Source organism: Cavia porcellus, unplaced genomic scaffold (genome assembly GCF_034190915.1).
Source record: "Cavia porcellus strain 051 isolate PalLab524CR breed Dunkin Hartley unplaced genomic scaffold, mCavPor4.1 scaffold_30, whole genome shotgun sequence".
NCBI lineage: Eukaryota > Metazoa > Chordata > Mammalia > Rodentia > Caviidae > Cavia > Cavia porcellus.
This window is the reverse complement of record NW_026947513.1, coordinates 9113020-9125994: the sequence shown is the minus strand read 5'-3', so window position 1 is coordinate 9125994 and position 12975 is coordinate 9113020. Positions and strand designations below refer to the sequence as shown.

The following is a 12975-nucleotide window of genomic DNA, read 5'->3' as shown; positions in this document are numbered from 1 at the left end:
CTCCTATGTATGCTACAGTGAAAAAGACTTAAGGACCATTGTCCTATGGACCCAAACGATTCTTGAGAGAAACTTTAGGAGTCAAGGATCTGGTGAAAGGGAGAAACCCAGGGACCTGATTTCCAGACCCACATCTTCTGCTTCCAAACAAGCATCTCCATTTCTTTGCTACCTTGCATATTGAGCTGCCACAAATTGTGACACACAGGAAAGGATGTCACTACAGCACCAAGATCTGAACAGTAGATGCAAAGGTAGATTTTATTCCCAGTGATACTGTTACAGACCTTACAATACTACAAATATCTTGCCTAACTGTCTCATAACTACATCAGATTCATGCCATCTGATTATTCATTAATTGAGTTCCTTTAAATCACGAATGATCCTGCAGATGGTTAAACCTGAGCCCTTGACACCTGACAGAGAACGAATTTATCAGCCTACTGTTTGGAGGATGTCAGGAGAGCTGTGGCTCTTGGCACCTGACAGCTACCAGAGAAATAGCACAATAAAATGGACAGAGAAAGTTACAGAATGAGAAAAAGGGTGCACCAGAGACCAGTGACCTGTCCTTCCGTCACCCTAGGTCACATTGGTCATTGGATAACACTGCTCTGTGTGCCCTATTCTGTCCTACACAGACCAGTCTGCCCAAAGCCATTCATGAGCTGGCAGCCAACACTGCTTCTCACTCAAGACTCTGCTTGCATCCTGCCAGTGAAACAGATTTTCAATTGCCTCCATCTGTGGGTTATTGCTATCCATTCTGGGGTAAATTTCAAACGCAGGGCAGCATAATGATTGCCATTAATGTTGATATTATTCACACAGCTAAAATTCACATGCCCTCAGCTAAGGAGGCTTCAGCCCTTATCTCTTCAGAAATCCTTCATTACCGATAGGTGATGTATTTACTCTGCACAGGAGCCTGATGGACTAAAATAGTTTCCCTCCACCGTGCCTTTGAATGCTTTGACACACTGTGGGAGTTTTATGTGTATTTTAATCACTAAACCTAGGCTTCCACTAAGGAATATTCTGACACTAGGACAGATGACAAGAATCAGTGCTCCATTCGATATCAAGGGATTCTTGTCCCTTACAAATATATTCCCACATAAAACAGTACTTCTTGTATTCAATACTATTGACATTCAAGGCCAGGTAATTATTTGTTGTTTACAGGACAGAGCGGCTGCCTGGTTAACAGCTTCCCTAGACTCTATCCACTAGACACCAGTGTCATCTCTCCTGAACTGTGACAATCCAGACGGTCTGCAGGGGTTGCCAAGGGTCCCCTGAAGGCTAAACTGGTCTAGATTGAGAATGGGAGAGGAATGATGTGCCCTTTTGTTCTAAGATCTAAAATGTTAAAATTAGTCTAAACATCAAGAAACTCATATGGGAATCAAGAAAATGAGTATCTACCATGACAGTTAGTTCATCAGATAGGGCCTTCAAGTAATGACAAGAGTTAAGGAATGAATTCAGGCTTTACTGACTGTAAATTAAGTAATTTAAGAATTCCACAGTTAGAGGAGGACAGTAAAGTTTGTTGAGAACAACTCTCCCCTGAGACAAGGAGGAAGCCCAGGACTAGAAATGACAACTGATTTATGAATGGCCTTACATGATAACAGCAAATCCTGAATTAAAATTCAGAACCTCACAGTCTAAGCTGTGAATTTATTACTTCATTCATTCACTCAACTTATGTGCTTGATTTAGTCACCAAGTATGTTATTTTGTATTTAACTCGAAGTAAAATGCTGATATAGAGTCTGGAGACAAAAAAGGCAAAAAACCACATTTCTCGAAAAGGACAATGAGGCCCATTCATAAAATACCTTCTGTGTATATGATGATTAGTATTTTAGACCTCTAAGATTATTCAGTATTTACAGGTAAAACCTGTAACAATACCAGTCTTATCTCACTGATAGTATTGGTGATAGTGAGGTAGTGTGGTCCCATAACTTAGTGGTTTTTGTGGAAACCAAGCCCAGTGTATTAGTCACTCACCCATCACTAGGATAACATGTCTGACACCCATAATTTAGAGGAAGAAAGGGGTTTTTTTTGGCTCATTGTTTCATGGGGTTCAGTTCATGTTTTGTCAGCTCAAAAGCACGCTATGGGAGAATAACACTCACAGCATGATGGCCAGAAAGCAGAGGGGGAGAAAGCGAGGAGGAGCCAGGAAGAAGAATACAGCTTCCCAGGTCACAACCCTCGTGACCCACCTCCAACCAAGCCACACACCCCAGTAGCACATTTAGCTACCATGGACTCGCTTCAGCAGCACATACACATTTAACCACTAAATTCACCAGTGAAGAATCCACTGATGGATATGGTACCCCATAATCTCATCATCTTCCAAACTCATGAGATTGTGGGGTACATTTAGATTTAAACCATACCCAGACCTGTAACTAGAACTATGTCAAGAGTTTTCCTGGAGTGGTACACTTGCTGGAACAGAAATAAGTCCTTAGACCTCACTCACTGCTGGGAGAGCAACATCTTCCATCAGTCATCATACAGGATGTGTTGGAGTTGGGGATTTAGCTCTGCAGCACAAGCGCCTGCCTTGTAAGCACATAATCCTGAGTTTGATCCCAGGTACAGAAAGAAAGAAAGAAAGAGAGAAAGAAAGAAAGAAAGAAAGAAAGAAAGAAAGAAAGAAAGAAAGACAAAGAGAGATAAATAAGACTATATAGGATGTATGTAAAAGACACTAGCAGCAGCTCAATTCTGGGGTAAAATTTTGGCTATTTCCTTAACTTTTCATCCATTGAACTAGTCATATAATATCACTGATATGTAAATATCCTTATTTGTAAAATGGGGTCTTTAAGAGGCCCAAAATGCTGTTAGTGTATTATGAAACAAGATGTCATCTTTAATTTACTGACTATATTCCCTTGAGCACAGTGAATGTTCTGTGAGTTTCTACCACTTCTTTTTCTGATCTCTCTGTGCCTGTTTCCTTGTCTAGAAAATAAGGATAATAAATAAGCATTTTGTAAGATTCATGTGAAAGCTATGAGGTATTGAAATGCATAATAGTGTAGAGGTTAACAGTTCCATCTTAATCATTCTCATAAGTGTAAAGTGAAAAGGAGTTATCTTTAGTTGGCAAATCCAAAGGCTTTTACAAAAGTACCATAGAGAAGAAACTCCACACTTCCCTTCGAGGGTCCATGTGTGTTTCACCCCATCCCACCAAGAAACAAGTGAAGAATCTGAGATCCTTAAAGCAAATAACTTGGCCAAGATTGTTCAGGACTTCTTTTTTTAACGTGAGTCTCTAACACTTTTTTCTTCCTGATCCTAGTCATCAGTGAACTTCCCAGGATGACAAGACTACCACCCATATCCAGATGACGATGCTAAAGTCCCATGATGAAGTTTCTACGGTGTTATCACTGAAGTTGAAGAGACAAATGTAACTAATAACAGAGCACCAGCCAAGTAAAATAAATGGTGCAGCTCAGGCTCAGCTCTAACTGGCAGATTGGCAGCAAAGCTCTGGACTTGAGAGATCTTCAGTTCACAGTTATTATCACCCCTCAGAAAGCCCTTCTCGGCCTCTCTACCAAAAGCAGCACGTCCTCCACACCCATCTGTCTTCATCACATCATCTATTTGTCTCCACAGCAATTATCAGTATCAAAAAACTTCATGTTTATTTGTTTGCTGAGTTATGACTTGTCTTTCACATCAGAATATTAAACCATGAGGTCTTGATTTGCCACTCTAAGCAAATCCACAGAGCCATATCTGGTCATTGTTAGGCTCCTAATGAATGTTTGTAAAATCAATGAAGAAATTACTACATTTGGGTTCAAACTCCTATATTCTACTTTCCAGCCTTCTGTGTATTCTTATCCCATCACTTCCAGCCCTACCAAAGCCATATATCCACCCAACAGAAACCCAGGGATTCACTGACAACTCAGAGATCTAAGAAAGCTGAGGATCATTAAAGCACACTGGATCTTTTGATGCAGGCTCCTGGGCCTGGTTGAAATGGTCCAAAGCCAGAACCTTAGAAGCTCTACAACATGCATAGATTGCGATGGTGTGGTAACCAGATAGCCAGAATTCTACTATGATATACTTGACTCAAGGCTGTATTAGTCTATTTTCTGTTGCTATAACAAAATACCTGAGTCTGAGAAATTTTTAAAAGATACTTGCCTATATTTCTGCAGGCCTAAGAGGATGACGTGAACATGTGCATGATTTCTGGTAAGGGACTCATGGTGGAAGAAGTTACATGGAAAGAGAGAAAGAAAATGAGAGTGGAGAAAGAGGATTCACTTATATAACAACCTGCTCTTGGAGATAACTAACCCATCTTTGATGAAGATATTATTAATCCCTTCACAGCGATGACCAAATTGCTTCTCTATTTTAAAACAAGGTCCACTGTGTATTTCAGGGCTTGATCTCACTATGTAGACCAGGATGGCCTTGAATGTGTGATGATCTCCTTTATCAGACTCCTGAGTACTGGGATTATGGACATGCATCACCACACCCAACTTTCAAAGTGCCTCATAAAGGCCTCACCAGCTCACAATAGCATGCATGATGTTTAGGACCAAGTTTTGGCATGAGTTTTGCAAAAACAAATCACATCCAAACCACAGCACACACATATAAAACTACTAAAGTTTTTCTGAGATCTGAAATCATATTGGAATTCAATTCAACAAACATTTACCAAGCACCTTCAATGTACTAGTCATTAGACAAGCAAAACAAAAAGTGCGTTAGCCAGGGTTCTTCAGAGAAACAGAATCAATAGATTATATACAGGTGTAAGAGAAGTTTTATTATACAAATTGGCTCAGGCAACTATAGAGGCTGTGAAGTCCCATTACGGTGCACACAAGCTGGAACACAAAGGAAGCTGGTGAAATCCATTCCAAGTCACATGCCTTGAAAATGGGGATGGGGGTAAAATCACAGTGTAAATTCCAGTCTAGTATAGATGCTTGAGAATAAGGGTTATGAATGCTCAAGGGAAGAAGATGAAAGCATTCATCTGCCCTTGGTTTTCCTTTCCTCCAGGTCCTCCCTGCATTGAATGATGCCTACCCGCAGTGGGGAGAGTTGTCTGCTCTTTGCTCATCTCACCAATCTAATCTCTTCTGGAAACAGCTTCCAGACAGACACACTCACAAACAATGTCTTTCCAGCTCTCTGGGAATTCCCTTTATATGACGTTGACTTATGAAATTAACCATGACAGACCCTATTACCATCTGAGATGGTACGTTCTGGTGAAGCTTCTTGCCGTAAAGTATTTCTCCTTCAAGGCTCATGACTAAAAATAATAAGATCAGATCAACAGTGCACCACTGTAGTCAGATGTTCACATTAGATCATCCTTTTAACCACTCTAACTGGGACCAGTTTACCAGCTCTTTCTGGGTAACCATCCAAGGGATAATATAAAACAGCACACTTCCCTGGAAATACAATAGAGACAAGAAATACCAGACATAAGGAAAAATGCAAAGAAAGAGTTAGAAGGTAAATCCAAAAATAAATTCCACCTACTTTGAGTTGGTGAATGTACTAACACTTTCCTTGGAACAGGCTGACTCTTCCACCTCCTCACTGCATGAAACTGGGCACTTGCTTAGAATCTCTGAGGTTCAATCTCTTCATCTGTGAAGTAAGGATAATATAATGCAATACACAGATTTCCTGTGATGAAAAATAAATTAATAAATGTATAGACATTGTTTAGAAGTTATAAATAAATTAATAAAAATATAATAGTTGTTTTGCTGGGCTCAGTGATAATTGTTGCTATGGTAGTTGTTGTTGTTGCTGTTGTTCTGAACTTGATTAGGGACAGACAAAAAAAACCCTAGAAAGGACTGAAAATATGGAAGTAGACTCCTCCAGTGCCTCATTCACTGTACTGAGAGAGTTAAAGTCGCTTCCTCAAATTGCCTTGGTCCTCAAAAGACCCTTACTTACCCTTACCAGGAGAGTCTGCTTCCTCCCCCGTGTGCTCTGCTCCCTCCTACTCCCATCTGCACCAGTTTGCAAAAGCAGATTGCGGAGACCCAGGAGAGTGCCTTGAGGATGGCAACACCATGCCAAGAGCAGGCGACCCTCTGCAGCCCGTGCAGGTAATGAGGTCGAAAATGAAGATGTATTAGAGAAACAGGAATTACAACTCTGCTGATTAAGTGATGAAGGCAATGGAAGTGAAAAACGTGGCATAAATTATTAAGGAAACACAGGCTCCTCCAGGCAAAGCAACCAATGAGAGAAGCTGGATATTGTCAAAGGTTATGGAATGAACCAGCAGCCATTACCTGAGGCCTTGCCATGACACAAAGGAGAGGAATTTTACTCTCTCTCTCCTTTATTCTTGAAGAGTTTCTGTATTTTCAAAGATTCTTTAATTCTTTAGTTATCTGGCTCTGCCCACTGAATAAATACTGTAAGAAATGACTTCAGATTAACATAAAAATATAAGTTTATGCTTATAGAATCAGAAAAATTGCGCTGAAATATTCAGATAAGCCATTTGGATTTTAGATAGCATATTTCAAAGAACAATTCAGAGAGCCAACCTCGGAAAGCTTTTCTAATCAGCTATGCAGGATGATGTTTTCAGGTATCACCACACTGTAAAGCAATTTGATCAAGGAAAAAGAGATGGGGAAATAGAGTCTGGTAAATAGAAACTGGTGTGAAAACTTGCCCCAAATACAGATACATCCTGTGGGGAATATATGCACTTTTACAAACTGCCATATTTTTATTACTCTAAACTGCTGTGGTAGTGCTTGTCACCCTTTCTCTCCCTATCCACACTGCCATAGGTATGTGATTAAAATCTCTCTCTCTGTTATCTCTCTCTGTCTCTCTATCTCTCTGTCTCTCTCTCTGTCTCTCTGTCTCTGTCTCTGTCTGTGTCTGTGTCTCTCTCTGTCTCTGCTTTCTCTCTCTCTCTCTCTGTTTCTCTGTCCCTCTCTCTCTCTCTCTCCCTCCCTCCCTCCCTCCCTCCCTCCCTTCCTCCCTTTCTCTCTCCCTTTCTCCATCCCTTCCCTTCTATACTCTGTCCTCTCCCTCCATCCTTCCCTTTCTGGGAACACTGTTCCCACTGTCTGATAATTTCCTGGAAATGATGGAGCTATAGAAAACAGACAATATAAAGCCTCACAACATCTGAGACTCAGAGAGTGACTCTGGCAACTGGAGGGCTTTCCAAGTTGCCTTAGCCCCATTCCTGGGAAGCTAGTTGTGATCCTTCTTTTGTTGAAGAATTATAGGGAAAGATCCTGTCAAGATGAAGGCAAGCTGGCTTATATAGGCTTCAAATACCTCCACTGCCTTCCTGACAATGGTCATGCAGACTTTAAGTTCCTCCTGGGACTTCAAGCTCATTACCTTTCAATGTAGCTTATGTCTTTTCTGAGTAAATTTTCCTAGGCAGCCACAAGGAGAGGGTGGGGTGCAATTAATGAAAATAAATTAATGACATTAAGTCTAGGCTGAGGATGGAGGCAAAGGAAGAGCACGGAAGAATAATCACTATCCAATTATTCATTGGTCCCTCAAACCCTCTTCCCTACAGTGCTGGCAGCTGTTCAGTCATGAAAGGATCAGGTACAAGGTATTCCTTTCTCATCAAACTGCTCTCTCTCCAGGTGTAGGCCACCAGAAGGATGGTATCAAAAGAAAGACAAGAAATCACTTATAAAATAGTATAAATCCCTGCATCTACCTCTATTAGGTTCTATTATGGTTCTGAGTCATAAAAATTGACTTTGTGGCTTTTTTGGTCCACAGTTCTTTATGTAAAACTGTATTTTCATCCTAGTGACAGAAGTAATATATTCTCATTGAAGAAAATCCACAAACATGATAAAACACGAAGAAGAAGAAAAAAATCATCCATAACCTCCCAAAGCACAGATACCATACGTACGGTCACCTTGGTGCACTTCTGTCAGTGAACTTCTGATTTTTCCATTTATTTTGTCACTTAATGGAGAGCATATTGTTCATAGGATTTTATATTTTTCTTTCACTTAGTGTAACAATCCACTGTGAAAGTTTTTCAAATTATTAAATATCTTCCTCAACATAATTCTCAATAGATATGATCCATGTGTATAGATATGGCACATCTTTTTATACTTTTCTGCTAAAATGTACACTCAGGCAATTAATAGCTCTAATAATATGATATACGATTGAGGAAGAGTCAGATATGCTGGACCCAGAGAGAAAGAGCGCAGAATCTAAAGTTAAAAGGTCAAGGAGAATTTCCTGGATGATGTGGTTTTGAAATAACACTTTTCATATTGCAAGGCATGATAGCATACACTACTTAATTCTCAACACTGACCAAGATAGTCTTGGCTTTAACATTTCTCTCGGCTTGTCTAAGCATTAAATAACCCTGATTTTAAGCCCTGACTTCTTTTTTCTTATATTATTTACATTCCAAAACTTGTCATAACAAATTCTATCTTTGTCCCTTTAAAATATAAATAGTTTTTCATGCTTCTTGCCAGTTTTATAGCCCAAGAATGTGGCTTTCTTGAGATTTTGGAAGCCAACTCTCAGAAATACAATCATCAAGAAAGAGAAGAGTCCCATTTCCAGGTTCCATAGAGGATGAAAGCCTATAGCAGTTATAAAATTACCTTGTGTCATGAAGATTCAATAAAAGTTACTTTCCCTTTTGGTGAAGCCAATTTGCAAACACAGCTAGCCAATATTCTCCAATTCCCAGTTCTTAAAACATCCTCTGCCTTTTGTTTTGGTAGCATGAGGCTCTTTCCTCTTGCAATTGTTTCAGTTAAAGACTTCATTGATTGCTTAACTTCATCTAGTATAATGTTTGCCTTGACACAAGAAATGTTTCAGAAGGTGTCAGCTCCTATTATCAGAATGAGAAAACATGACCAAAAGAGAAGTGTGCAAGTTAGAAAATTCATATGCAACAAGAGCAAGTGTCGGTTCCATTTGTGAATCCTCTTTGAATTCCTACCTGCTGCATCAGTAAAAGAGGTCAAGTTTAACTCAAGTGGTTCAATTATACTAATGAGGTCCTTGCTAGTGACTGGTTTGCTGTTCTATGGTTTCTTCACCTACAAAATGGGACCAGTGACCTGCAGGAGGTTAGTGAAGGTTAAATGGAATAGGACATGAAAAGTGGCAGTTCTTGGAACATAAAGACCTCTATTCTTATTAATTTTATTGTCATCATTACTATGGAAGAACCCTGGTTTAAGAGTCACAAAAGGGCTGAGATCAAGTATAACACTTACTGAGTAGATGAATTAGGCAGTTAACTTGAGGCTTTATAGACTACTGAAAGGTTTAAATTAAATAGTGTATGCAAAACTAACAGGTCACGCTGATCCTATGATAGGCGTATTCTGTAATGGCCTTCAAAGGTTTTTGGTTCCTAGTTATGCAATCAAATGCCAATCTAGATGCTGCTGTAAAGGGGACTTTGCAGATATTTAATTAAAGTCTCAAATCAGCTAACTTTAAAATGTAAATGGGCCTAATGGAATCATGTAAATCTATTAAAACAAAAAAGTTTTCTCTGGCTGACTGCAAAAGACAACATCAGACAGATTCTAAATGTGATAAAGATCACTACACAGCTAATGTCTTTGAAGATGGAGGCAGTCACATGAAAAGGACCTGAGAGCGACCTCCAGGATCTAAGTTTCAACAGCCAGCAGAAGATTCATTCTTAAATCTCAAGGAAACTGTACATCAAGCCAGATTCTGCCAACAATCTAAATGAGCTTAGAAATGGATTCCTTTGGCCAATATTTTGATTTTGGCTTTAAAAGACATCAACCAAAGAACCCAAACAAACTCGATTTTCTGACCTACCAAACTGTGCTATACAAAAATGAATGTGGCAAGTTGCTTCAGCGTCTAGAAGCTGCTACATCACCAACCCTGTGTGTCACTTAGTCAGCATACTGGAGAAGACCCAGATCCAGGGCCAGCCCATGGAGGAAGAGGAGGAAGAGGAGGAGGAGGAGGAGGAGGGGGAGGAGGAGGAGGAGGGGGAGGAAGAGGAGGGGGAGGAAGAGGAGGGGGAAGAAGAGAGGAGGAGGGGGAGGAGGAGGAGGGGGAGGAGGAGGAGGGGGAGGGGGAGGAGGAGGAGGAGGGGGAGGGGGAGGAGGAAGAGGGGGGGGGGAGGAGGAGGGGGAGGAAGAGGAGGAGGAGGAGGAGACTTTCACCTTCCAGGCAGAAGTTGCCCAGTTGATGTCACTAATCATCAACACTTTCTACTCAAAAAAGAGATCTTTCTGAGAGACTGATTTCCAATTGATCAGATGCATTGGATAAAATCAAGTATGAAAGCCTGACAGGTCTCAGTAAACTAGACTCAGGCAAGGAGTCGCACATTAATCAAACAAACAAGATCATACCTGCACCATCGTGCACACAGGGATTGGAATGTTCAAGACTGAATCAATAACCTTGGCACCATAGCCAAGTCAGGAACCAAGACCTTCATGAAGGTCTTGCAGGCTGGCACTGACCTCTCCATGACTGACCGTTTTGGTATGGGTTTCTACTCTGAATATTTGGTTTCTGAGAAAGTGACTATGACCACCAACCGTAACAACTATGAATCTTCAGTAGGAGGGTCCTTCATACTGAGGACTGTCACAGGTGAACCTCTGAGCCAAAGAACAAAGGTCAACCTGCATCTGAAAGAAGACCAAACTGAGTAGTTGAAAGAAAGGAGAATAAAAGTGATTGTGATGAAGTGTTCTCAGTTTATTGGTTATCGCATTACTCTTTTTGAGGAGGAGAAAGGAGGTGAAGTGAGTGATGATGAGGCTGAAAAAAAGGAGTGCAAAGAAAAAAGAGGTATGGTGATGAACCTGATAGAAGATGTTGGTTCTGATGAAGATAAAGAAGAAGAAAAGAAGGATGGTAACAAGAAAAAGAAAATTAAGGAGAAGTATATTGATCAAGAAGAACTGAACAAAATGAAGCTCATTTGGACCAGAAACCCTGACGATATTATTAATGAGGAGTATGGGGAGTTCTATAAAGCTTGAGCAATGATTGGGAAAATCACTTGAGAGTGAAGATTTTTCTGTTGGAATTCAGGGCTCTTCTTTTCGTCTCACAATGAGCACCTCTTGACCTATTTGAAAACAGAAAGAACAACAACACTAAGTTGTATGGCTTCAGAGTTTTCACCGTGGATAACTGTGAGGAGCTGATCATGCCTACCTGAATTTCACTAGATGGGTAATGAACTCCAAGGATCTCCCTTTAAGTATTTCCCAGGAAATGTTGCAGCTAAGCAAGATCTTGAAAATTATCATAAAGAATTCAGTCAAAAAGTGCTTAGCACTGTTCTCTGAGCTGGCAGAAGATGAGGAGGAGGTGGAGAAGAGAAGTTCTATGAGCAGTTTTCTAAGGAAGAAAGCTTGGAATACATGAAGCCTCTCAGAATCGGAAGCATTCAGAGCTGTTATGCTACTACCATCTGCCTCTGGGGATGAGATGGTTTCTCTGGAGAACTATTGCACCAAGATGAAGGAGAACCAGAAGCACATCTATGACGTCACAGGTGACACAAAAGACCAGGTAGCTAACAGCCTCAGTGGAACGTCTTCGGGAGCGCGGCTTAGAAGTGATCTATACTATCGAGTTCATCAATGAGTACTGAGCCCAACAGCTGAAGGAATTTGAGGGCTAAGCTTGAGTGTCTGTTACCAAAGCGGACTCGGAATGTCCAGAACATGAAGAGGAGAAAAAAAAAATAGGAAGAGAAAATGACAGAGTTTGAAAACTTCTGCAAGATCATGAAAGACATTTTGGAGAAAAAGGTTAAAAAGGTAGCTGTGTCAACCGATTGGTGATGTCCCCACGCTGGATTGTCACCAGCACATACAGCTGGATAGCAAACGTGGAAAGAATCGTGAAAGCCAAGCCCTAAGAGACAACTCAATGATTGGGGTACACAGCAGCAAAGCAGCACCTGGAGATAAAGCCTGACCACTCTGTCCCTGAGACCTTGAGGCAACAGGCTGAGGCTAAGAACGACAAGTCTTCTTGCTTTATGAATCTGCACTGCAGTCCTCTGGCTTCAGTCTGGAAGAGCCTCAGACACACATAAACAGGATTTACAGGATGACCAAGCTAGGTATTCATGAGGATGACTCTGCTGCTGACGACACCACTGCTGCTGTCAAGGAAGAGATGCTGCCCCTTGAAAGACACGATGACACATCACGCATGGAAGAAGCTGACTAAACTCTGCCCAAAAAATGACTCGAATGCATGCTCAGGACTTTACCTTCATTCCCTCTGATAATACATATTTTTGAGGATTTTTTTGTTAACATATAAATCTGGATGACATGATAACTGCTTAAGAGAAAGATAAGATTTCTTTCTACTTTTAAGTGATACTGCGACTCTTTAGGCACTGAAGCAGAGCTAGCAATACTTTTTCTTTATTTTAACAGATTGAGATGTTTGTAGTAAGGCATGACTTACTGTTAACTTCATGATAACTTCAGTTATCAAGCCAGATTCCTCAGTAGACCAAGTCTTTTATCTCTGAAGTGTTCAGATACGTCACTGTTTAAAGTAGCTTGAGTTTTCATCTTGTGGGATCTACTTTTTTATAAAACCTCCCCCTGTCGTTTCAATTCTTCATGTCCTAGGCTTCTAGAAATAAGTAAGTTAACCTGAGATAACTTGATGGCACAAGCTTCTCAGGGCTTGTTTCCCAGAGACAAGAGTTGTTTAGAGGAAGAAACTAAACTTCCTACATATACTATGCTGATGTTTGAAAAATAATTCAGAGCAAGGCCTGTGAATGGAAATGGAGCCCCCAGGTCATAATCTGCTTTAATTGGTAACAAATGCAGATAAGTTTAAAAAATAAATGAATGTGACAAGCCAGGCATGGTGATC

At 40.6% G+C, this 12975-nt stretch overlaps 1 pseudogene; it reads left to right on the top strand.

Annotated features, from left to right (window-relative positions):
* Positions 1-12325, top strand: part of LOC100715683 (heat shock protein HSP 90-alpha-like) — an 83953-nt pseudogene extending 71628 nt beyond the window's left edge.
* The last annotated feature ends 650 nt before the right edge of the window (positions 12326-12975 follow it).